We start from the raw sequence: 27774 nt of genomic DNA, 5'->3' as shown, positions 1-27774 counted from the left end.
TGTAAATGGGGGTGAACATGGGGATGAACATGGAGATGTAAATGGGGGTGAACATGGGGATGAACATGGAGATGTAAATGGGGGTGAACATGGGGATGAACATGGAGATGAGATGGGGATGAACATGGAGATGGGGGTGAACATGGGGATGAACATGGAGATGTAAATGGGGGTGAACATGGGGATGAACATGGAGATGTAAATGGGGGCGAACATGGGGATGAACATGGAGATGGTTCTGTAAAGTTACAGAACCAGACAGATAATGAATATACACATGGAATGCAATGAATAGAGCAGGATTAATGTAGGCATATTAAATGGACTACAACAGAGAATAAAAATGGAACAGAACTGCAATAGCACAATAGGTAAGGACTGTATTTAATAACCAGGTATTACATAAACGTACAATAATAACAACAGCAGTTAACGCCAACTATACAAATGGGCAACATACACATGGAAATGACACTAAAGGTAATAATAGCCAATACCAATATCAACTTCAGCATATAACATTGTATGAGATACGTAGTGATATACAAAGCCAAGCTAAACAACAACAACAACTTACTCTGTGTTCACGCATCCCATGCACATATGTCCACCCACATTTCAATAACAAAGCTGTCACCAGGGCAAGGAATCAAACTGCGACAAACAGCAGCTGAGTGTGATCCTCCATGTGTCAAAATAATGTTAGACAGAGCAAGAGCCGGATTCAAATCAAACTTTATTTGTCACATGCGCCGGATACAGGTGTAACTGTTACGCCCCTGAAAACAGGGGAGAAATAATCACGAGAGTGATACGGTGTTGTATTCTCAATTCAACTTTTAGTTCAATGAGAAAGGACTGCGATTTCCCCAGGAATATGGGTGGAGACCAGAACAATCGATCTCTGGCTCATAGATTAAGAGGATTTAGTAGATCACAGATTAACACTTTTTGGCACCACAAAATAAAGTAATCAATATAACGTTTACACATTACTCACAATTCGTGCCCTTTGTACGCTTGACGGATTTGAACTTTAACACAATTATATGAATGTTATCAATCTCTATCCACTAATACTGAATGCATCTTTTTAACCTTAGATGTTTTAAGATCCTCACATACTATGAACTTACTAATACTTTTTAATGTATAACAGGCTATTAATATTTCCTTTAACCTGTCACATAACAGGGGGTGAAATGCTTAGTTGTGCAGTTCAAGAAATAGAGTTAAGAAAATATTTAGTAAATAGGAACACAAAATAACAATAACGAGGCTATTTACCGGGTTTGTACATATAGGTAGGGTTAAAGTGACTATGCATAGATAATAAACAGCGAGTAGCAGGGGAAGGGGGGGGGGCAATGTAAATAGTCCGGGTGGCCATTTTATTAATTGTTCAGCAGTCTTATGGCTTCGGGGTAGAAGCTGTTAAGGAACCTTTTGGTCCTAGACTTGGTGCTCCGGTATCACTTACCTTGCGGGAGCAGAGAGTATAGTCTACGAATTGGTTGACTAGAGTCATTTGGGCCTTTTTTGGGCCTTTCTCTGACACCGCCTAGAATATAGGTCCTGAATGGCAGAAAGCTTGGCTCCAATGATATACTGGGCCGTACGCATTACCATCTGTGGCGCCTTACGGTCAGATGCCGCGCAGTTGCCATACCAGGTAGTGATGCAACCGGTCAGGATGCTCTCGATGGTGAACTTTTTGAGGATCTGGGGACCTATGCCAAATCTTTTCAGTCTCCTGAGGGGGAAAAGGTATTGTCGTGCCCTCTTCATGACTGTCTTGGTGTGTTTGGACCATGTTAGTTTGTTGGTGATGTGGTGATGTGGACACCAAGGAACTCAAAACTCTTGACCTGCTCCACTACAGCTCTGTTAATGTTATTGGGGGCCTTTCGGCTCGCCTTTTCCTATAGTCCACAATCGGCTCCTTTGACTTGCTCACATTGAGCGAGAGGTTATTGTCCTGGCAACCCACTGCCAGATCTCTGACCTCCCTATAGGCTGTCTTGTCATTGATCAGGCTGTTGTGTTGTCAGCTAACTTAATGAAGGTGTTGGAGTCATGCCTGGCCACACAGTCATGGGTGAACAGGGAGTACAGGAGGGGACTAAGCACACACCCCTTAGGGGCCCCAGTGTTGAGGATCAGCGTGGCAGATGTGTTGTTGCCTAGACTTACCACCTGGGGGTGTACCGTCAGGAAGACCAGGATCCAGTTGCAAAGGGAGATGTTTAGTCCCAGGGTCCTTAGCTTAGTGATGAAGGGGCTTCGAAGAGGGGCTTTGAAGGTAGAAAAACATAATGAGTTCATTAAAATTATTTCTGATTTCATTAAAGCCATAAGGATATAGGCAAACAAAAAGGATTTTTCATTTCTCAAACGCCAATTGTCTTGTCCACTGACGGAGATCCTGTCTGTCTCTATTGCTGCATGTGAATAATTGAATGAAGCTGACAACAGAAAGGATAAGCTTTATATTATTCAAATGGACTAAGACTAGTTATAAATGTAGTATGGCGACGTTATGCAAGTTAATATTGCGTAAGACAAATGGCTTGTGGAAAGACCGCAACTACTAAAGTGAAAGAACACCATAAGGGGATAACAAATGATGAACGTTGAAATAATGTGTTCTCTTTGCAGTGAGTCATCAGACATAGTTAATTGTGTATTTTTTTAAACTATTTCTGGAACATTTCAGTTTAAAAAATAAAGGTTAGTGAAGAGGGACATTTTTCACATACACTATAGTAATATTTAAACACTCTAGTGTGTTAGTTTTTTAAGAAAGTTTGGATAAATAACTTGGTTTGGGGAGAGATCACATTACATGTATATTTTCTCTCTGGTGAAGGTGTTCAGTCTACTGACAGGCGCTATGCTGTTCCATCATGCCATCCATGTCACAGTGTTTTCCTAATCGATCTCGCCTAATCGATTCCTTCCGATCTTGTTCATCTTTGATGCTTTGTCTCAAGAGTGTTGAGGCAGAAACTGTTTAAATTTCATTGCTTTTGCATGTAAACATATTCAATCTTTAGACAAGATAACCGGAAAGACCTTGAATGTTCCGCCGGCCTGTAAACCAGGAATGCTGGAGGGATGAGCTGTCTGTACTTGCTCTTCCCAAAATGTATAGTAATTAACGACATCCAGACACTGGGTGAATAACACAGTGTGGATTATCCATCTGTCTAGGCAAACCATTCAAATTCTTGCAAATGATGGCCTGCTTCCACTGATTGGGTGTGGGGCATGTCTGTTTCAAACCATGTCTGTTACAAAACATGCCAAAAGTGTGATGGACTATATCAGGGGGGAGACGTTGTTAAACATGAGGTATGTGTATAGCAACAGTCATCATTGTCCATTTCTTGGCTGAGCAGCCTTAGTATGGGGTGTTTGGGTTGTATTAACAACAACCCAGTGATAATCACCAGCCAGCCAGGCTCTAAGGCGGGTAGATTTATCCCTCTGTTTGACCCTCACGGCAGACTAAGCCAGGCAGAATTGAATTAACATTGGCAGAGATGGCGTGGAGGAGCGTTTTATCTCCTCTCCTCTTGAAGGGCAGCGGGGTAGTGGGTCCTGGAGGGGTTCGGAGGACCAGGGTTAGTCTACTGCTTTATGGCAGCCATTACCCCTGCTTTATGATCAGTTCTCACCACTCACTCCTGGGAAATTAATTATACATGGTGTTTTCCCTTTGAAGGAAGCCTTAAATTGAACACGAAATACCACCTCTTCAACACAAGCCAGTACACAGTCAAAGAAACATATCAATATTTAGAATGTCTGAAGTGTTTATTCTGCCTTAATACCCTAACTATTTGTACAATAGTCTGGTCGATATCATATCCCTAAATGAAATGCAATCTGCCATGAATAACCTTGTTTGCCTACACAACTAGTCTGCGCTTTTCTAACCCTTACAATCCTAAAGTAAACTGACTCTGTCTAGACATGTCCTTAGAGGCAGAATAACAGATAAGCAAAACATTAGCAAATACTTACTTTACCTGCTTAAATGACAAATTTATCAACTTAACAACAAGCTACAAATCCGTGACAAGAAACAGTATCCGCTTTAGAGCCCCATCTCTCAGTGTGCTTCTCACTTCGTTAGTTAGGGACTCCTCTACTTCTCCTCATAACTTCAAACAAAATGGCTGTGCTCCACATCCCTGAGCAACATGGCTCCTGGTATGATTTGGCGCTTATCACTAAGCACATTGGCTCAGACTTGAACGGGTATCAAGGGCTTTTAGTCTGTATTCTTCATCTGCATATAAACACACTGGAAAAAAGCGCTGCTCACTGACACTGTTTTGTTGACTTCAAATAATCTCACCACAAAAGGTAAGAGATAATACGTCTTACTTCTGGTTTGCAGGATTTTTCCTGACTACCAGCTGAGATGGGGATGCTAAGGGATTACTGTTAGAAATCAACAATGCTTTGGTAGTTTCATAATGTTGGAGAGTTGTATTATCTATCTAAAGTTCAAAATTTGCTCCGTTTGCCTAACGAATCATGGCAAAGCTATTTTAGGCAGAAAACTCCAGTAAATGTGTTACACAAGCACTCTGTTCAATTGTCATTACCATGTACATTAGTAATGGAGGTGTGTATCTTGCAATGGTAGAGAGAAGGCATTATAGTAATTAGAACCCAAGTCCAGAACAGATGCTGGGAAACACATGTAACTCAAGCTAGCAATAAAACCAGATACAAACAAAATGAGGCCTTGTGGCGGAAAGTGATTAGAGCGCTGGAGATAGTGGTGAAGGCTAGTGGTCTGTGCACGTGTAATGTTTGTATGATGTCGTTGTTTGTATGTTGTATGTTTTGTATTGTTGATCCATTATCAAATAAAATATTTTAAAAATAATAATAATTTAAGCAGATTATAACAAAAACAGAAAAAATAACACCTTATGGTAAATCTGGGACTATGAAGAGACAGACATTTGTATGCATTTTGTTTTGTATTTTGCATTGTATTTTGCATTGTATTATGTATTGTATTATGTATATGATATGTGGTTAAGATACGACTGTGATATGTGGTTGTCTCACCTGGCTATCTTAAGATGAATGCACTAGCTGTGGGTCACTGGTTGGGAGAGTTTGCTGAATGGCTAAATTGTCAAGAAAATGTATTGCTATATATATAAGTAGTATGTAGACAACTTCAGCCACATCCGTTGCTAACAGGTGTATAAATCGAGCCCACAGCCATGCAATCTCCATAGACAGCCATGCAATCTCCATGAATAACTATGTGACTTTCAACATGGCTCCGTCATAGGATCCTACATTTCAAACAAGTCCGTTCGTCAAATTCCTGCCCTGCTAGAACTGCCCAGGTGAACTGTAAGTGTTGTTATTGTGAAGTGGAAATGTCTAGGAGCAACAATGGCTCAGCCGTGAAGTGGAAGGCCACACAAACTCATAGAACAGGACCACTGAGTGCTGAAACGCGTAGCGTGTAAAGATCATTTGTCCTTAGTTGCAACACTCACTACAGAGTTCCAAACTGTCTCTGGAAGCAATGTCACCACAGGAACTGTTCGTCGAGAGTTTCATGAAATGGGTTTTCATGGCCGAGCAGCCACACACAAGCCTAATATCACCATGAGTAATGACAAGCGCAGTTGGAGTGATGTAAAGCTCGCCGCCATTGGACTCTGAAGGAGTGGTAAACGCATTCTCTGGAGTCACCCTCTGCCTGTCCGACGGACGAATAGGGATTTGGCAGAAGCCAGGAGGATGCTACCTGCCCCAAGGTGTAGTGCCAACTGTAAAGGTTAGTAGAGGAGGAATAAAAGTCTAGGGCTGTTTTTCATGGTTCGGGCTAAGCCCCTTAGGATTTCCCAGTGAAGGGAAATCGTATCTATACAGCATACAATTACATTCTAGAAGATTCGGTGCAACCAACTTTGTGGCAACAGTTTGGGAAAGGCCCTTGTACTGTTTCAGCATGACAATGCCCCTGTGCACAACGCGTAGTCCCTACATAACTGTTTTGTAGAGATCAGTGTGGAAGAACAAATGGCCTGCACAGAGTCCTGTCTTCAACCCCACCTAACACCTTTGGGATGAATTGGAATGACGACTACGAGCCAGGCCTAATCGCCCAACATCAGCACCCGACCTCACTAATGCTCTTGTGGCTGAATAGAAGCAAGTCCCCGCAGCAATGTTCCAAAATCTAGGGGAAAGACGTCCCAGAAGAGTGGAGGCTGTTACAGCAGAAAAGGGGGACCAACTCTGTATCAATGCCCATGATTTTGGAATGAGATATTTGACCAGCAGGTTTCCACACACTTTGGTCATGTAGTGTATATATTCGGTTAATTGGGAAAGTATTCAGACCTTGACTTTTTCCACATTTTGGTACCTTACAGCATTATTCTAAAATTGAATTAGATAAATAAAAGTTATCTACACACAATACCCCATAATGGCAAAGTGAAAACAGGTTTTTAGAAATTTAGCAAATGTATAACAAATTCACTGAAATACCTTATTTACATAAGGATTCAGACCCTTTGCTATGAGACTCAAAATTGAGCTCAGGTGCATCCTATATCCATTGATCATCTTTGAGATGTTTCTACAACTCAAATGGAGTCCACCTGTGGTAAATTCAATTAATTGGACATCATTTGGAAAGGCACACACCTGTCTATGTAAGGTCTCACAGTTGACAGTGCATGTCAGAGCAAAAACCAAGCCATGAGGTCAAAGGAATTGTCCGTAGAGCTCCGAGACAGGATTATGTAGAGGAACAGATCTGGGGTAGGGTACCAAAACATTTCTGCAGCATTGAAGGTTCTCAAGAACACAGTGGCCTCCAAATGGAAGAAGTTTGGAACCACCAAGACTCTTTCTAGAGCTGGCCGCCCGACCAAACTGAGCAATCGGGGTAGAAGGGCCTTGGTCAGGGAGGTGAACAAGAACTCGATGGTCACTCTGACAGAGCTCTAGAGCTCCTCTGTGGAGATGGGAGAACCTTCCAGAAGGACAACCATCTCTGCAGCACTCCATTAATCAGGCCTTTATGGTAGAGTGGCCAGACGGAAGCCAGTCCTCAGTAAAAGTCACATGACAGCCCGCTTGGAGTTTGCCAAACGATACCTAAAGATTCTCAGACCATGAGAAACAAGATTCTCTGGTCTGATGATACCAAGATTGAACACTTTGGCCTGAATGCCAAGCTTTTCATCTGAAGGAAACCTGGCACCATCTCTGCGGTGAAGCATGGTGGTGGCAGCATCATGCTGGGGCGCATGTTTTTCAGCAGCAGGGACTGGGAGATTATTCAGGATCAAGCGAAAGATGAACGGACCAAAGTACAGAGAGATCCTGCTCAAGAGCGCTTATGACCTCAGACTGGGGCGAAGGTTCACCTTCCAACAAGACAACAACCCTAAGCACACAGCCAAGACAACACAGGAGGGCTTCGGGAGTTTCTGAATGTCCTTGAATGGCCCAGCCAGAGCCCGGACTTGAACACGATAAAATATCTCTGAAGTGACATGAATAGCCTTGCAGCATTGCTCCCCATTGAGAGGATCTGCAGAGAAGAGTGGGTGAAATTCCCTAAATACAGGTGTGCCAAGCTTAAAGCGGCATACCCAAGAAGACTCAAGGCAAAGTACTGAGTAAAAGTCTGAATACTTATGTAAATGTCATATTATTATAAATATTTTTTAAATAAATTAGCAAACACTTATAAAAAACTGTTTTTGCTTCTGTCACGTTCATCTTACTGATTGGACCAAGGTGCGGCGTGATAGGCGTACATTATACTTTATTAAATGAACACCGAACAAAGGCAACAAAATACCAAACGAAACATGAAGCAGAGAATAGAGAATAAACAGCTCTCTATGGTTAGGGCGTGACAGCTTTGTCATTATGGAGTATTGTGTGTAGATTGATGATGGGAGAAAAAACAATTTAATTAATTTTAGAATAATGCGGTAACCTAACAAAATGTGGAAAAAGTCAAGGGGTCTGAATACTTTGCGAACGCGATGTATATATGTACAATACCATTCAAAAGTTTGGACACACTGTAACGGTTTTAACGGTGAAGGAGAGTCGGACCAAACTGCAGCATGTAGATTGCGATCCATGTTTAATACACAACGTAGACACGAATAAACACAAACACTACAAAACAATAAACGTAACGAAAACAGAAACAGCCTATACTTTGTGTAAACTAACACAGAACAAGGACATCAGGACACTAAGGACAATCACCCACAACACAACCAAAGAATATGGCTGCCTAAATCTGATTGAGAACCACTTCAGACAGCCATAGACTTACCTAGAACACCCCACTAAGCTACAATCCCACTACATACACACCACATACAAAAACCCATGTCACACCCTGGCCTGACCAAATAAATGAAGATAAACACAAAATACTTCGACCAGAGCGTGACAGAACCCCCCTAAGGTGCGGACTCCCGAACGCACCTCAAAACAATAGGGAGGGTTCGGGTGGGCGTCTATCCATGGTGGCGGCTCCGGCGCGGGACGTGGACTCCACTCAAAACTTGTCTTAGTCCCTCCTCCTCGCGTCCTTGGATAGTCCACCCTCGCCGCCGACCATGGCCTAGTAGTCCTCACCCAGAACCCCACTGGACTGAGGAGCAGATCGGGACTGAGGGGCAGCTCGGGACTGAGGCAGCTCGGGACTGAGGGGAAGCTCAGGAGTGAAAGGAAGCTCAGGAGTGAAAGGAAGCTCAGGAGTGAAAGGAAGCTCAGGAGTGAAAGGAAGCTCAGGAGTGAAAGGAAGCTCAGGAGTGAGAGGAAGCTCAGGAGTGAGAGGAAGCTCAGGAGTGAGAGGAAGCTCAGGCAGGTAGATAGATCTACCAGATCCTGGCTGGCTGGTGGTCTCAGCAGATCCTGGCCGACTGGCAGATCCTGGCCGACTGGCAGATCCTGGCCGACTGGCAGATCCTGGCCGACTGGCAGATCCTGGCCGACTGGCAGTTCTGGCAGATTTGGAAGAGTCTGGTTGACTGGCAGATCTGGAAGATTCTGGTTGACTGGCAGATCTGGAAGAGTCTGGTTGACTGGCAGATCTGGAAGAGTCTGGTTGACTGGCAGATCTGGAAGAGTCTGGTTGACTGGCAGATCTGGAAGAGTCTGGTTGACTGGCAGATCTGGAAGAGTCTGGTTGACTGGCAGATCTGGAAGAGCCTGGTTGACTGGCAGATCTGGAATATTCTGGCTGACTAGCATATCTGGAAGAATCTGTCTGACTGGCAGATCTGGAAGATCTGGCTGCTCCATGCTGACTGGTGGCTCTGGCTGCTCCATGTAGGCTGACAGCTCTGGCGGCTTCTTACAGACTAGCAGCTCTGGCAGCTCCTTGCAGACTGACAGCTCCTTGCAGACTGGCAGCTCCTTGCAGACTGACAGCTCCTTGCAGACTGACAGCTCCTTGCAGACTGACAGCTCCTTGCAGACTGACAGCTCTGGCTGCTTCATGCAGACTGACAGCTCCTTGCAGACTGGCAGCTCCTTGCAGACTGGCAGCTCCTTGCAGACTGGCAGCTCCTTGCAGACTGGCAGCTCCTTGCAGACTGACAGCTCTGGCTGCTTCATGCAGACTGACAGCTCCTTGCAGACTGGCAGCTCCTTGCAGACTGGCAGCTCCTTGCAGACTGACAGCTCTGGCTGCTTCATGCAAGCTGGCAGCTCTGGCTGCTCCATGCAGGCTGGCAGCTCCTTGCAGACTGACAGCTCTGGCTGCTCCATGCAGACTGACAGCTCTGGCTGCTCCATGTAGACTGGCAGCTCTGGCTGCTCCATGTAGACTGGCAGCTCTGGCTGCTCCATGTAGACTGGCAGCTCTGGCTGCTCCATGCAGGCTGACAGCTCTGGCTGCGCTGAACAGACAGGAGACTCCAGCAGTGCTGTAGAGGCGGGAGACTCCGACAGCGCAGGAGAGGCGAGGCGCACTGTAGGCCTGATGCGTGGTGCTGGCACTGGTGGTATTGAACCGAGGACACGCACAGGAAGCCTGGTGCGGGGAGCTGCTACCGGAGGGCTGGGGAGGTGGTACTGGATAGACCGGACCGTGCAGGCGCACTGGAGCTCTTGAGCACCGAGCCTGCCCAACCTTACCTGGTTGAATACTCTCGGTCGCCCTGCCAGTGCGGCGAGGTGGAATAGCCCGCACTGGGCTATGCAGGCGAACCGGGGACACCGAGCGCAAGGCTGGTGCCATGTAAGCCGGCCCAAGGAGACGCACTGGGGACCAGATGCGTAGAGCCGGCTTCATGGCATTTGGCTCGACGCTCAATCTAGCCCGGGCCGATAAGCGGAGCTGGAATATACCGCACCGGGCTATGCACCCGCACTGGAGACACCGTGCGCACCACAGCATAACACGGTGCCTGCCTGGTCTTTCTAGCCCCCCGGTAAGCACAGGGAGTTTGCGCAGGTCTCCTACCTGGCGTAGCCATACTCAATAAATTTTTGGGGCTGACTCCCGGGCTTCCTTGCCAACCGTGTTCCCTCATATCGCCGGCTCCTCTCTCCAGCTGCAACTGCTCTCCTCGCTGCCTCCACCTGTTCCCATGGAAGACGATCCCATCCCGCCAGGATCTCCTCCCATGTGTAGCAACCCTTGCCATCCAATATATCGTCCCATGTCCATTCCTCATTGCGGCTCCTGCCTGTTGACACGCTGCTTGGTCCTGTGGTGGGTGATTCTGTAACGGTTTTCATGTGGTGGAGAGTCGGACCAAACTGCAGCTTGTAGATTGCGATCCATGTTTAATAAACAACGTAGACACGAATAAACACAAACACTACAAAACAATAAACGTAACGAAAACCGAAACAGCCTATACTTTGTGTAAACTAACACAGAACAAGGACATCAGGACACTAAGGACAATCACCCACAACACAACCAAAGAATATGGCTGCCTAAATATGGTTCCCAATCAGAGACAACGATAAACACCTGCCTCTGATTGAGAACCACTTCAGACAGCCATAGACTTACCTAGAACACCCCACTAAGCTACAATCCCACTACATACACACCACATACAAAAACCCATGTCACAACCTGGCCTGACCAAATAAATGAAGATAAACACAAAATACTTCGACCAGGGTGTGACACACACGTACTCATTCAAGGGCTTTTCTTTATATTACTATGTTCTACATTTTAGAATAATAGGAAAGACATCAAAACTATGAAATAACACATAGGAATCATGTAGTAACCATTTTTTTAAATCAAAATATATTTTAGATTCTTCAAAGTAGCCAGCCTTTGCCTTGATGACAGCTTAGCACACTCATGGTATTCTCTCTACCAGGTTCCTGAGGAATGCTTTTCCAACAGTCTTGAAGGAGTTCCCACATATGCTGAGCACTTGTTGGCTACTTTTCCTTCACTCTGCAGTCCAACTCATCCCAAACCATCTCAATTGGTTTGAGGTCCTCCATGAATCATGGTGGGAATCACACATGCGGAGATCAACCGTTCACCTGCTCCACATCTCACAAAGACACAGCAGACACAGACAAATTTTGACCAAAGGACAGATTTCCACCGGTCCATTTGCTTGTGTTCTTATTTGTGTCCTTTGTTTGCAGCAATTCGACCATGATGGCCTGATTCATTCAGTCTCCTCTGAACAGTTGCTGTTGAGATGTGTCTGTTACTTGAACTCTATGAAGCATTTATTTGGGTTGCAATTTATGAGGCTGGTAACTCTAATGAACTTATCGCCTGCAGCAGAGGTAACTCTTGGTCTTTCTTTCCTGTGAGAGCCAGTTTCATCATAGCGCTTAATGATTTTCTGGACCGCACTTGAAGAAAAGTTCAAAGTTCTTGAAATGTTCCATATTGACTGACCTTCATGTCTTAAAGTAATGACGGTCTGTCTTTTCTCTTTGCTTATTTGAGCTGTTCTTGCCATAATATGGACTTGGTCTTTTACCAAATAGGGCTACCTTCTGTATACCACCCATACCTACCACCCCTACCTCACAACACTGATTAGCTCAAATGCTTTAATAGTGGCAAAGGTAGGCCATCATTGTAAATAATATATTTTTTTGCCTAGTTGCCTAGTTAACGTTTAAAGAAAAAAAGAAGAAAAAATAAATGACACAAATTAACAAGGCACATCTGTTAATTGAAATGCATTCCAGATGTCTACCTCATCAAGCTGGTTGAGAGGCCATGAGTGTGCAAAGCTGGCTACTTTTAAGAATCTAAAATCTATGTATTTGTTTTACACTTTTTTTGGTTACTACATGATTGCATATGTGTTATTTAATGGTTTTGATGTCTTCACTATTATTCTACAATGTAGAAAAAAAGTTTAAATAAAGACAAACCCTGGAATGAGTAGGCGTCTCAACATTTTTGACTGGTACTGTATATTAAGTATATATTTGTGTTGTTTCCTGTTTGGACCCCAGGAAGAGTAGCCTAGGCGGGAGCTAATTTTGGATCATAATAAATACTAAATCTAATCGCAATTACTTTTGTTTTAGCATAGATTTTCTGTTCGGGTTTTAAGCTCTTGAGTCATGCTAAATGAGTCATGATAAAGCAGATTCTAGTCACACCTCAATGTGGACTAGAAAGTGTGCTTCTCCTGTGTGTTCTGGTGTTGTCTTGACTAGCATATTACCCAGCTTAAACAAAAGTGAAATTTGTACTTCCTTCTAATTATGGGCCAGACTGGTCAATGGCAAAGAAATCCAAACTGCTTAACGTTTTACCCTACCACAGTCAAGCATTGCATAGACAAACCGAAACATACTGTATTCACATAGCTACAGAGATCATTCTTTGTCATCTGTGGATGATGTGTACTTTAGACATTACATTTAAGCAGACACTCTTATCCAGATAAACTTACAGGACCAATTAAGGTTACGTTATCAGGAATCAAGGTAAGACCCAAGTGCAGACTGTGTGAAGTAACAATGTTTATTGTAACCACAGCGGCAGGCAAAAGATAGGTCAAGGCAGGCAGGTGTCGATAATCCAGAGCAGAGGCCAAGGTACAGGACGGCAGGCAGAGGTCGGTAATTCAAACGTGGAGCAAAGGTACAGAACGGTAGGGTCAAGACAGGCAAAGGTCAAAAACCAGGAGGGCGAGAAAAAGAGAGACTAGAGAAAACCAGGTGCTGAGACAAACCACGGGTAGGCTTGATCAAACAAGATGAACTGGCAACAGACAGACAGAAAACACAGGTATAAATGCACAGGGGATAATGGGGAAGATGGGTGATACCTGGAGGAGGTTGTAGACAAGCACAAAGCAGGTGAAACAGATCAGGGCGTGACATACTGTACGTGCCTTGCTCAAAGGGCACACAGATTTTTCACCTAGTTGGCTCAGGGATTCGGCAACCATTCGGTTACTGCCCCAATGCTTTTAACCACTAGGCTACCTGCCGCGACCTACATGTACAGTATGCTGATGAGGTATGGGGGAAGTGGACAGTACTGGCAGTGTGACAACAACATTATCCATGTAGCTCCATCTCCATGCATCATAGAACTCTGTTGTATCTCAGAGGGCTGATTAGCACGCCGGTCAGTTCTAGTAGCAAATAACCTGAGGAGAGTGAGTACTGTGCAGTAGCAGTGCAGCTGTTTCATTACCTTCACAACATCAAGTTCCCTGACTATAATTAATTAACACACTCCTACAGCCAGACAGAAAGACACGTCCTCCTGTTTTACGCTGGTCCCTGACAACCTCACCTCCATTCCACTTCTACACAGCTGTTAGCCAGTGCCCAGTCTGTGTCCGGGACATGAGCTAACATTCTGATTATACTCCTCTTTGTAAATGTTGTTATATTCACAAGGAACGTTAGCTTAGCCAAGGAAATCCATGGTTGGTTGGTTCGTTGTTTGTCAGTTAGGTTATGCTTGACTGAGCAGTGAAATAGTACTGAGCAGAGAAAAAGTAAACCAAATGCAGTCTGTCTGTTTTTCAAGGCAACCTTTACTTAGATAGTCCTTAATTTGAGGTATTTTCTTAATATATAAATGTTGTACAGATTTGCCCTTTCCATTTTAACACCAAGCAATTATATCCATCCAAATTGCACAGAGCGACTCTAGGCATAAATTAATTGCAATAAGTTGTCAAATAAATGAATTTTTAAATAATTGCTCCGAGACATGACACGACCAAGCACGGAGACACTTATCATAAACGAACATGAATGTCTTAGTTACGCTAATGGAAATAGAAAAAAATATTGTCTGTAATAACGGTGAGTCACTCCTGACCGATGCCCTCCCCCTAGTCTATTTGAGCTGATCATCCCAGCCGTATAACAACACACTGCATCCCACTGCTGGCTTGCCTCTGAGGCTAAGCAGGGTTGGTCTGGGTCAGTCCCTGAATGGGAGACCAGATGCTGTTGGAAGTGTTGTTTCCTGGGGACATTGCCCTGTTTAAGGTGCTGTCTTTTGGATGGGACTTTAACAGGTGTCCTGACTCTCTGTGGTCACTAAAGATCCCATGGCACTTATCGTAAGAGTAGGCGTGTTAACCCCGGTGTCCTGGATAAATTCCAAATCTTGCCACCTAATCCTCCCCAGCTACCAATTGGCTCCTTCATCCCCTGTAACTATTCCCCAGGTCATTGCTGTAAATGAGTAAAATAAGGGTCAAATAAAACATATTAGGAGCCTGTCATGCAGGTGAAAGAGGACCCAAAAGCGACTTGGCGAAAACAGAGTCTTTAATCCAGTAAAGTAAATACAATCAAAAAACACAACTTTCACTCGAAATGACGAGGACAAACTGGAGACTCGATCTTGAACAGCAGGTGAACAGCAGGTTGCCTCGGGAAGGCACTTGAACCAGACAGACTCAGACACCTGCTCACCACGCAGCATCTGAGGAAAACACGACACGACAGGGCGATACACAAACACAGCACGGTGAATTCTAGACAAGGAACCGACAGGGCAGAAACGAATAACAAGGAGAGAAATAGGGACTCTAATCAGGGAAAAGGATCGGGAACAGGTGTGGGAAGACTAAATGATTGATTAGGGGAATAGGAACAGCTGGGAGCAGGAACGGAACGATAGAGAGAAGAGAGAGCGGGAGAGTGAGAGAGGGAGGGGGAGAGAGAGGGATAGAAAGAGGGAAAGAACCTAATAAGACCAGCAGAGGGAAACGAATAGAATGGGAAGCACAGGGACAAGACAAGATAATAAATGACAAAACATGACAGTACCCCCCCACTCACCGAGCGCCTCCTGGCGCACTCGAGGAGGAATCCTGGCGGCAACGGAGGAAATCATCAATGAGTGAACGGTCCAGCACGTCCCGAGACGGAACCCAACTCCTCTCCTCAGGACCGTAACCCTCCCAATCCACTAAGTATTGGTGACCCCGTCCCCGAGAACGCATGTCCATGATCTTATGTACCTTGTAAATAGGTGCGCTCTCGACAAGGACGGGAGGGGGAGGGAAGACGAACGGGGGTGCGAAGAAAGGGCTTGACACAGGAGACATGGAAGACAGGATGGATGCGACGAAGATGTCGCGGAAGAAGCAGTCGCACAGCGACAGGATTGACGACCTGGGAGACACGGAACGGACCAATGAACCGCGGAGTCAACTTACGAGAAGCTGTCGTAAGAGGAAGGTTGCGAGTGGAAAGCCACACTCTCTGGCCGCAACAATACCTTGGACTCTTAATCCTGCGTTTATTGGCGGCTCTCACAGTCTGTGCCCTGTAACGGCAAAGTGCAGACCTCACCCTCCTCCAGGTGCGCTCACAACGTTGGACAAACGCTTGAGCGGAGGGAACGCTGGACTCGGCAAGCTGGGATGAGAACAGAGGAGGCTGGTAACCCAGACTACTCTGAAACGGAGATAACCCGGTAGCAGACGAAGGAAGCGAATTGTGAGCGTATTCTGCCCAGGGGAGCTGTTCTGCCCAAGACGCAGGGTTTCTGAAAGAAAGGCTGCGTAGTATGCGACCAATCGTCTGATTGGCCCTCTCTGCTTGACCGTTAGACTGGGGATGAAACCCGGAAGAGAGACTGACGGACGCACCAATCAAACGACAGAACTCCCTCCAAAACTGTGACGTGAATTGCGGGCCTCTGTCTGAAACGGCGTCTAACGGGAGGCCATGAATTCTGAATACATTCTCGATAATGATTTGTGCCGTCTCCTTAGCGGAAGGAAGTTTAGCGAGGGGAATGAAATGTGCCGCCTTAGAGAACCTATCGACAACCGTAAGAATCACAGTCTTCCCCGCAGACAAAGGCAGACCGGTAATGAAGTCTAGGGCGATGTGAGACCATGGTCGAGAAGGAATGGGGAGCGGTCTGAGACGACCGGCAGGAGGAGAGTTACCCGACTTAGTCTGCGCGCAGTCCGAACAAGCAGCCACGAAACGGCGCGTGTCACGCTCCTGAGTCGGCCACCAAAAGCGCTGGCGAATAGACGCAAGAGTGCCTCGAACACCGGGATGACCAGCTAACTTGGCAGAGTGAGCCCACTGAAGAACAGCCAGACGAGTGGAAACAGGAACGAAAAGGAGGTTACTAGGACAAGCGCGCGGCGACGCAGTGTGCGTGAGTGCTTGCTTAACCTGTCTTTCAATTCCCCAGACTGTTAACCCGACAACACGCCCATAAGGAAGAATCCCCTCGGGATCAGTAGAAGCCACAGAAGAACTAAACAGACGGGATAAGGCATCAGGCTTGGTGTTCTTGCTACCCGGACGGTAAGAAATCACAAACTCGAAACGAGCGAAAAACAACGCCCAACGAGCTTGACGGGCATTAAGTCGTTTGGCAGAACGGATGTACTCAAGGTTCTTATGGTCTGTCCAAACGACAAAAGGAACGGTCGCCCCCTCCAACCACTGTCGCCATTCGCCTAGGGCTAAGCGGATGGCGAGCAGTTCACGGTTACCCACATCATAGTTGCGCTCAGATGGCGACAGGCGATGAGAAAAATAAGCGCAAGGATGAACCTTATCGTCAGACTGGAAGCGCTGGGATAGAATGGCTCCCACGCCTACCTCTGAAGCGTCAACCTCGACAATGAATTGTCTAGTGACGTCAGGAGTAACGAGGATAGGAGCGGACGTAAAACGTTCTTTTAGAAGATCAAAAGCTCCCTGGGCGGAACCGGACCACTTAAAACACGTCTTGACAGAAGTAAGAGCTGTGAGAGGGGCAGCAACTTGACCGAAATTACGAATGAAACGCCGATAGAAATTAGCGAAACCTAAAAAGCGCTGCAACTCGACACGTGACCTTGGAACGGGCCAATCACTGACAGCTTGGACCTTAGCGGAATCCATCTGAATGCCTTCAGCGGAAATAACGGAACCGAGAAAAGTAACGGAGGAGACATGAAAAGAGCACTTCTCAGCCTTTACGTAGAGACAATTCTCTAAAAGGCGCTGTAGAACACGTCGAACGTGCTGAACATGAATCTCGAGTGACGGAGAAAAAATCAGGATATCGTCAAGATAGACAAAAACAAAGATGTTCAGCATGTCTCTCAGAACATCATTAACTAATGCCTGAAAAACAGCTGGCGCATTGGCGAGACCAAACGGCAGAACCCGGTACTCAAAATGCCCTAACGGAGTGTTAAACGCCGTTTTCCACTCGTCCCCCTCTCTGATGCGCACGAGATGGTAAGCGTTACGAAGGTCCAACTTAGTAAAGCACCTGGCTCCCTGCAGAATCTCGAAGGCTGATGACATAAGGGGAAGCGGATAACGATTCTTAACCGTTATGTCATTCAGCCCTCGATAATCCACGCAGGGGCGCAGAGTACCGTCCTTCTTTTTAACAAAAAAGAACCCCGCCCCGGCCGGAGAGGAAGAAGGCACTATGGTACCGGCGTCAAGAGACACAGACAAATAATCCTCGAGAGCCTTACGTTCGGGAGCCGACAGAGAGTATAGTCTACCCCGAGGAGGAGTGGTCCCCGGAAGGAGATCAATACTACAATCATACGACCGGTGAGGAGGAAGGGAGTTGGCTCGGGACCGACTAAAGACCGTGCGCAGATCATGATATTCCTCCGGCACTCCTGTCAAATCGCCAGGTTCCTCCTGAGAAGTAGGGACAGAAGAAACGGGAGGGATGGCAGACATTAAACACTTCACATGACAAGAAACGTTCCAGGATAGGATAGAATTACTAGACCAATTAATAGAAGGATTATGACATACTAGCCAGGGATGACCCAAAACAACAGGTGTAAACGGTGAACGAAAAATCAAAAATGAAATAGTCTCACTGTGGTTACCAGATACTGTGAGGGTTAAAGGTAGTGTCTCAAATCTGATACTGGGAAGATGACTACCATCTAAGGCGAACATGGGCGTAGGCTTCTCTAACTCTCTGAAAGGAATGTCATGTTTCCGAACCCATGCTTCGTCCATGAAACAACCCTCAGCCCCAGAGTCTATCAAGGCACTACATGTAGCACCCGAACCGGTCCAGCGTAGATGGACCGACAAAGTAGTACAGGATTTTGATGGAGAGACTTGAGTAGTTGCGCTCACCTGTAGCCCTCCGCTTACAGATGAGCTCTGGCTTTACTGGACATGAATTAACAAAATGTCCAGCAACTCCGCAATAGAGGCACAGGCGGTTGGTGATCCTCCGTTCCCTCTCCTTAGTCGAGATGCGAATCCCTCCCAGCTGCATGGGCTCAGTCTCTGAGCCAGAGGAGGGAGATGGTTGCGATGCGGAGCAGGGAAACACCGTTGATGCGAGCTCTCTTCCACGAGCCCGGTGACGAAGATCTACCCGTCGTTCTATGCGGATGGCGAGAGCAATCAAAGAGTCCACATCTGAAGGAACCTCCCGGGAGAGAATCTCATCCTTAACCACTGCGTGGAGTCCCTCCAGAAAACGAGCGAGCAGCGCCGGCTCGTTCCACTCACTAGAGGCAGCAAGAGTGCGAAACTCAATAGAATAATCCGTTATGGACCGTTCACCTTGGCATAAGGAAGCCAGGGCCCTAGAAGCCTCCCTACCAAAAACTGAACGGTCAAAAACCCGAATCATCTCCTCTTTAAAGTTCTGGAACTTGTTAGAGCAATCAGCCCTTGCCTCCCAGATAGCTGTGCCCCATTCTCGAGCCCGGCCAGTAAGGAGTGAAATGACGTAAGCAACCCGAGCTCTCTCTCTAGAGTATGTGTTGGGTTGGAGAGAGAACACAATCTCACACTGCGTGAGAAAGGAGCGGCACTCAGTGGGCTGCCCGGAGTAGCAAGGTGGGTTATTAACCCTAGGTTCTGGAGGCTCCGCAGGCCAGGAAGTAACAGGTGGCACGAGACGTAGACTCTGGAACTGTCCAGAGAGGTCGGAAACCTGAGCGGCCAGGTTCTCCACGGCATGGCGAGCAGCAGACAATTCCTGCTCGTGTCTGCCGAGCATGGCTCCTTGGATCTCGACGGCAGTGTAACAAGCGTCTGAAGTCGCTGGGTCCATTCCTTGGTCGGTTCCTTCTGTCATGCAGGTGAAAGAGGACCCAAAAGCGACTTGGCGAAAACAGAGTCTTTAATCCAGTAAAGTAAATACAATCAAAAAACACAACTTTCACTCGAAATGACGAGGACAAACTGGAGACTCGATCTTGAACAGCAGGTGAACAGCAGGTTGCCTCGGGAAGGCACTTGAACCAGACAGACTCAGACACCTGCTCACCACGCAGCATCTGAGGAAAACACGACACGACAGGGCGATACACAAACACAGCACGGTGAATTCTAGACAAGGAACCGACAGGGCAGAAACGAATAACAAGGAGAGAAATAGGGACTCTAATCAGGGAAAAGGATCGGGAACAGGTGTGGGAAGACTAAATGATTGATTAGGGGAATAGGAACAGCTGGGAGCAGGAACGGAACGATAGAGAGAAGAGAGAGCGGGAGAGTGAGAGAGGGAGGGGGAGAGAGAGGGATAGAAAGAGGGAAAGAACCTAATAAGACCAGCAGAGGGAAACGAATAGAATGGGAAGCACAGGGACAAGACAAGATAATAAATGACAAAACATGACAGAGCCAGACAGACATTGTTAGGTTGAACAGAACACTCTTATTGGATATAGCCTATTGTGGTTGTTCTTTAGTCGATTGAGTATGCAAGCCTTCACTTTAAACATATTAAGTCCCTCCTCCTTCAGAACAACTCTTATACTTACTAGCTTTATAGGCCTACTTTGGGTGATTTGTTTCCGTGACAATGTTTTGTTGCATTAGAATGCTCGCTGAACGGGCCAACTTGATTTTCCACACAATCAACTGTTGAGCTGAAAACAAGGCTTTGGATGCCGTTTCAAGTAGAGATAATGTGCAGATGTGTTTCCTAAACTCTTTACTTCTCTTGGCAAGGCAATCTACCCCTCCTGGAATGGACTGGGGACTCCCAAAACCTTAATGGCCTCGTTATTGCACACGTTTTAATAGGATTACTATGAAACTACAAGAACGGCTGCTGCTTTTCTGCTTATTTACCATCTGAGGGTGGTAAGAAACGGAGAGGCTGATCTGGACTGACTGACTGGCTTCGAAAATGACATCATTTGGTTGTTGTTGAGTGTAGTCATTCCTGATATCAGTAAAATAGACCGTGGAAAACTACACTGTGGTACTTAATCCCGATTGGAGTATCTTTCAAAGACTGTTGACTGCTGAATACTGTATGTTTGGTGGATGATGTCTAAAGGTTGTATTTGAAGTGTTATCTGCCAGAGAGACATCCTCACAGGCAATCATCTCACATCTCACATGCCCTATTTTCTTTGACAGTATTTTTAGCTGCTACCTCCTACACAGTATCTGAAGTCAGTTAATCTGCAGCATCAATTTCTCAGTCTCCAATAATCAATATTTTAAGCGAATGTGATCTAAATAAAGCTGGGAACTTCAGACAGTAGCTTTTTTACTAACACAGCCAACAACCATCATGCAGAAAACAACAGTCACTGTCACAGCAGGTTTTAGCTCAATCTATATTTTAGGTGGTATTTTATTAGGATCCCCATTAGCTGTTGCGAAAACAGCAGCTACTCTTCCCGGGGTCCACAAAAAAAAAAATGAAGCATGACATAATACAGAACATTAATAGACAAGAACACCTCAAGGAGAGAACGGTAGACATTCAAAACGTCACACAAAGCCTCTGCATATCAGTACATATACACCAAATATTTAGGTCAAATAGGGGAGAGGCGTTGTGCCGTGAATTGTTGCTTTATTTGTTTTTAACTAGGTTGCTCTTCACTTGAGCAATCTGAGATGGAAGGGAGTTCCTTGCAGTAACGGCTGTATACAACACTGTACCGTTTTTTCTTGAATTTGTTCTGGATTTGGGGACTGGCTTGTCTGGTGGGGTAAGTATGTGTGTCAGAGCTGTGTGTATGTTGACTTTGCAAACAATTTGGAATTTTCAACACATTTAGTGATGCAGTCAGTGTCTCCTCTACTTTTAGCCAAGAGAGACTGGCAGCATAGTATTGATATTAGCCCTCTGATTCCAGTCAAGTGCAAGACGTGCTGCTCTCTTCTGGGCCAGCTGCAGTTTTTCTAGGTCCTTCTTTGCAGCACCTGACCATATGACTGGGTAATAATCAAGATAAGATAAAACTGGTGTACTGCAGTTTGACTCTGACCTGGAGCTTTCTGGGCTTGTGCCACACTGAATGCCCCCAATAGTCTAGTAGTGTCTAATTCTGCAGTCAGGGAACTGTAATATCCTTTAATTAATTGAAGTAATTATATGAATAGTCATTGAGCGGCAGTATCCAGCTGACTCATCGGGGTACAAGCCCTGTGTCATCAAACCCAAGACCACCTCAGATTCCAAGGATTCAAGAGTGGTTTAAGAATCAGGAATTACAACATGTCATTGGGTTGTGATCTTAACTCTGAAAGATATGAAATGAAGAATCTAATCGCTGGACATTTGCCAAACATTCGATAGCAAGAAGATGTACAGTAATGCACCAGGAGTGTTCTGGAAAGGTTTCAGCTTATCAGGTGTCCACACCAATGCCTACAGTAGGTAAGAATATTCTTCCCCATCGACAACTCTCCCATTCCTGTACAGACAGGGGTCTCTCCTGCTTAATGACATATAGCAAGGGAGGGTGACAGTTGCACATTCACACAGAAATTGATTGCCATTACTTTGTCATCAGTACTGCTTGAGTAGTTCCCCAGGAGAGGACATTTACAGTGATAATGGAGTGAGTCACACATGCACAGCATACACATACAAACAGATACACACACACACACACACACACACACACACACACACACACACTACACATACATGTACAGTTAATTGCACACACACCCACACACTTATGCAAACCTCTGCTATGAAATGTATTGTAGACACCTGACAGTCCAACTAGAGATCAATCAACTTGCAATACAGTGCAATCTACTTCATGTCAAGTCTTGTCACAGTGGATAGCTTGTATAATTTAATTCCCTCGTGTCACTTCAATTTTAATTGTCACAAAATCATTTCAAGAATATTGGAAAACCCAATAAAGGAATGGATTCTGTCCTAAGAGCTCAGGATAAGGATGTCAAAGGAAAGGAAAAGCCTCGTGGAGGATCTGGGTGAACTGAACCAAAGAAAAGTATTTCTCTAACGTGTAACATTGTGCCCTGACAGTCCTAAAGGGAAGATTTACAAACCGGGTGGATGAACCATGGATAAAACAATGGTAGCTAACTCCTACCTGCAGCTGATTGTGACTCAGCTGTTATATTAGGGATCCTTCAGAAGGCTTGGCGACAGGGTTGCTGTTTGAATGTCCAATGAGGCCTGGGATCATTTACAGCTAGGCTCTCTCTCTCTCCACCCTACCCAACCTCATACCCCAGCCTGTCCCTAGATAGGCCGATTAATCATACTGCCACAGAGATAGTGAGCCAATCTGCATGTGAAGCTGTAGTGAAAACAGAGAAAGAGACGGGTTTCTGCAGCAATGCAGATAGGACGACATCTATCGGGATCCCAACAGCCTCTCGTTTCAAAATGGAGGACAAATACAATGGAGGCTCCTGCAATGATAACTAAAGATTTCTGTATCAGATGTAGTCTCACGTTTACTGAAGGATATCTGATGAGGCCCTGACATGAAAGCCATTTTATGTGAACATATTGCTTGCTATGAGGAGATATTATGATTTGAAACTACATTTGGAAAACTCTAACAATCTTATTAACATATACTCAGTTCCCTTTAGTACTTCTACGACTTACTTTCAATCCAAGTTACTTCTGGAGGACAACCCAGAGCTATCTGCTACCAAGCGGTGGAGCAAACAGCATCTAAAAGTGGCATGGGGCTTATCTTTCACCTTTGCAGATAAAAAAAAAACTGTTGAAAATGCCTTATCAGCAGCAGGGTGGTTGAGGAAGGCTGGGACGGATGGCAGGGCCTGGACCTGCCATTCTCTCCAAACGTCTGCCTGGCATTCAGCGCAACACCACAAGGACAGCTCTCTCTCTCTCTCTCTCTCTCTCTCTCTCTCTCTCTCTCTCTCTCTCTCTCTCTCTCTCTCTCTCTCTCTCTCTCTCTCTCTCACTCTCACTCTCACTCTCACTCTCACTCTCACTCTCACTCCCACTCTCACCTGGCCTGAGTGACACAGTTGCCAGCTGAGAAATGATATTTGTTAGTGTTGTTGGGTTGATGTATCAGAGGAAAGAGTGACAGTAATCATAGCATAACAGCTAATCATGGGCCCATAGTTGCTTTGTAATCAGCATAGTTGAGAACAAAATTAAAATGCATGCTCTGGGTTCAGCCTTTGAAAAACATGATTTAGTCTCAAATCAACTAAAATATTCCAAGTTCAAAGAGAAAACTAAATTGGGAGGGTTATAATTCAGCCTGCTTTGTGGCTTTGATTTTTGTTCCCATGATATGCTTACTGTAGCTAGTCATTCATGCAGTATTAGAGCTGTGGTGACGGGAGGATGGTATTATCCCTTGTTTCTCATAAAAAAACAGGTCTATACCTAATGAACCGACTGCACATTGGCCTGAAGACTGAAAGAATGCACTGGAAACATGAAGAATGAGGAAGTATGCATTAAAACTCAATTACACACAGTAACCAACATACAAAATAGGCAATCACTCACCAAAACATATGAAAATAATGATTAATTCCACCCAGGAAACTATTAAGGAAGCAGCAAGTCCTCTACAGTGAATTCGGAAAGTATTCAGACCCCTTGACTTTTTCCACATTTCGTTATATTACAGCCGTATTCTAAAATGGATTTTTAAAATAAATTCCCCTCATTAATCTACACACAATACCCCATAATGACAAAGCAAAACAATTTTTAGAAATGTTTGCCAATTAAAAAACAGTCCAGTCCAAGGTCCTGAGCGCTCTGGAGCAGGTTATCATCAAGGATCTCTCTGTACTTTGCTCTTTTCCTCTTTTCCTGGAACCTGACTAGTCTCTCAGTCCCTGAAGCTGAAAAGCATCCCCACAGCATGATGCTGCCACACCACGTTTCACCGCAAAGATGGTGCCAGGTTTCCTCCAGATGTGTGACGCTCAATCTTGGTTTCATCAGACCAGAGAATCTTGTTTCTCATGGTCTGAGAGTCTTTTATGTGCCTTTTGGCAAACTCCAAGCGGGCTGTCATGTGCCTTTTACTGAGGAGTGGCTTCCGTCTGGCCACTCTACCATAAAGGTCTGATTAGTGGAGTGCTGCAGAGATGGTTGCCCTTCTTGAAGGTTCTCCCATCTCCACAGAGGAACTCTGGAGCTCTGTCAGAGGGAACATCAGGTTCTTGGTCACCTCCCTGACCAAGGCCCTTCTCCCCTGATTGCTCAGTTTGGCCAGACGGCCAGCTCTAGGAAGAGTCTTGATGGTTCCAAACTTCTTCCATTTAAGAATGATGGAGGACACTCTGTTCTTGAGGACCTTCAATGCTGCAGACATTTTTTGGTGCCCTTCCCCAGATCTGTGCCTCGACACAATCCTGTCCCGGAGCTCTACGGACAATTCCTTTGACCTCATGGCTTGGTTTTTGTCATGGCTTGGTTTTTGCAATGACATGCACTGCGAACTGTGGGAAACTATATAGAGAGGTGTGTGCCTTTCCAAATCATGTCCAATCAATTGAATGTACCACAGGTGGACTCCAATCAAGTTGTAGAAACATCTCAAGGATGTTCCATGGAAACAGGATGGACCAGAGCTCTATTTCGAGTCCCATAACAAAGGGTCTGAATACTTATATTTTCATACATTTGCTAACATTTCTAAAAACCAATTTTTTCTTTGTCATTATGGGGTATTATGTGTAGATTGATGAGGAACATGTTTTATTTAATCCATTTTAGAATAAAGCTGTAACATAAAATGTGGAAAAGGGGAAGGGGAAGGGGTTTGAATACTTTCAGAATGCACTCGATTTATATATATATATACAAAAGTATGTGGATACCCCTTCAAATGAGTGGATTCTAGCTCAGTGACTTTCAACGTGGCACCATTACAGGATGCCATCTTTCCAACAGTCAGTTTGTCAAATGTCTTCCCAGCTGGAGCTGCCCCGGTCAACTGTAAGTGTTGTTATTGTGAAGTGGAAACGTATTGGAGCAACAACGGCTCAGCCATGAAGTGGTAGGCCAAACAAGCTCACAGAACGGTACCGCCAAGTGCTGAAGAGCGTAGTTCATAAAAATTGTCTGTTCTCAGTTGCAACACTCACTCCCAAGATACAAACTGCCTCTGGAAGCAACATCAGCACAATAACTGTTCGTCAGGAGCTTCATGAAATTGATTTCCATGACCGAGCAGCCGGATACAAACCTAAGATCACAATGCGCAATGCCAAGCGTCGGCTGGAGTGGTGTAAAGCTCGCTACCATTGAACTCTAGAGCAGTGGAAACGTTCTCTGGAGTGATGAATCACGCTTCACCATCTGCCAGTCGGACGGATGAATTTAGGTTTGAGGGATGCCTGGAGAGTGATACCTGCCCGAATGCATAGTGCCAACTGTAAAGTTTGGTGGAGGTGGAATAATGTTCTAGGACTGTTTTTCATGGTTCGGGCTAGGCCCCTTAGGATTTCCCAGTGAAGAGAAATCTTAACTCTAAAGCATACAATTACATTCTAGACAATTCTCTGCGTCTAACATTGTGGCAACAGTTTGGGGAAGGCCCTTTCCTGTATTAGCATGACAATGCCACCGTGCACAAAGCGAGGTCCATACAGAAATGGTTTGTCGAGATCGGTGTGGAAGAACTTGACTGGCCTGCACAGAGCCCTGACTTCAACCCCATCAAACACCTTTGGGATGAATTGGAACACCGACTGCGAGCCAGGCCTAATCGCCCAACATCAGTGCCTGGCCTCACTAATGCTGTTGCGGCTGAATGGAAGCAAGTCCCCACAGCAATGCTCCAACATCTAGTGGTAAGTCTACCCAGAAGATTGGAGGCTGTTATAGCTGCAAAGGGGAGACCAACTCCATATTAATGCCCATGATTTTGGAATGAGATGGTCGACGAGCAGGTGTGGTCATGTAGTGTATCTGACAACTGTCACTGAAGAACCATTCACACAGACCCGATACCTGTATTTTTGTTACAGGATCTGTGAAAATGCAGGTTATATGACTAGGTCTTGAGGTGGGATTTAATATGCCACGTTTTTTTACCCCTACACCTTTCAGATACATAAAAACGTAAAAGAAAGTGGGATATTAAAAATGTGGGATTTTTATCTGTGTGTGAAAGGGATTTCACAGTATTGGACTGTCTCTTTACAAACATCAATATGGCAAAACATCAGCAAATAGAAATGGCAGGAGCGCAGTGTACATGGTGTGTCTACTGTGAGATAGGGGGACAGGACACAGAATAGTTCAAATGAGACTTTTTTCTACATTTCTTTTAGTGGGACACCAGCTGTCAATTCACCAGCTGCTGGACATGAGCAGACACCGAGACAAACTATCTGGATGTAGTCACTAAGGGATTTGGCAGGCTGAGCTATGGGAGTAAAAAGGCCCGAATGAGCCTGCCTGAATGTTTTGGAGGCTGAAAAATGACACAGTTTTGAGAGTTTTCTTCTAACATCCAACAGTCAGCAATGTAGGTCATTTTAAAGCAGTTGTTAACCACAATAAGAATGCGGTGGGTGTTGTTTTACTGATGGGAAAGATTTCCGTCAATGATTGGTTTCAGTCCATGAGGGTGCTTTCCCCCCCAAACACAGACATGCTCATTTGTTTTCATCTGAGTACAAGACTGATAGTCATGTGACCACTCCACCCCCACTCCCGAAATGTATTGGCTGGGAGTGAGCGGTTGAAAAGCATTGACAGAGACTCTGGACTTGTACAACATTGCAGTCAACAGTGTAGGTGACTGCCTCCTGACTGATCTACAAAGAACCTTGTATCATAAATAACTACTCATTATTATTTTTTTGATCAGTCAGTCACAATTTATCTATGATTCATTACAGTTTTCATCTTCTTGAACATGGCCAATGTCTCCAGGGACAGGATCAACGTAGTTGGTTGGTTTGCATTTTAGGAAGTCATTTCAGGACACATAGTCTGTTGAGGGGCAAAGACTAATCTAAGACACTTCACTTCTACTTCCGATGGAATGGCGGAAATGCTTACACTTGTTGCTTTATTTAAAT

The 27774-nt window shown here is 45.3% G+C and overlaps 1 protein-coding gene across 5 annotated transcripts in view; it reads right to left on the bottom strand.

Annotated features, from left to right (window-relative positions):
* Nucleotides 1–27774, bottom strand: part of LOC124032043 (synaptotagmin-2-like) — a 107881-nt gene that overhangs the window by 19505 nt on the left and 60602 nt on the right. For 4 of the 5 annotated variants that reach the window (XM_046344040.1, XM_046344039.1, XM_046344043.1 and 1 more), the window contains one exon: nucleotides 2194–2294. The gene's annotated coding sequence lies outside the window, so the exon portion shown is untranslated. Of the gene's footprint in view, nucleotides 1–2193; nucleotides 2295–4034; nucleotides 4067–27774 lie in introns of those variants that run through there. The other variant, XM_046344042.1, reaches the window with a different exon arrangement.

The sequence above is a fragment of the Oncorhynchus gorbuscha genome, linkage group LG03 (genome assembly GCF_021184085.1).
Source record: "Oncorhynchus gorbuscha isolate QuinsamMale2020 ecotype Even-year linkage group LG03, OgorEven_v1.0, whole genome shotgun sequence".
NCBI lineage: Eukaryota > Metazoa > Chordata > Actinopteri > Salmoniformes > Salmonidae > Oncorhynchus > Oncorhynchus gorbuscha.
Note: the sequence above shows the minus strand (reverse complement) of the source record. Positions and strands in the feature narration are given on the sequence as shown.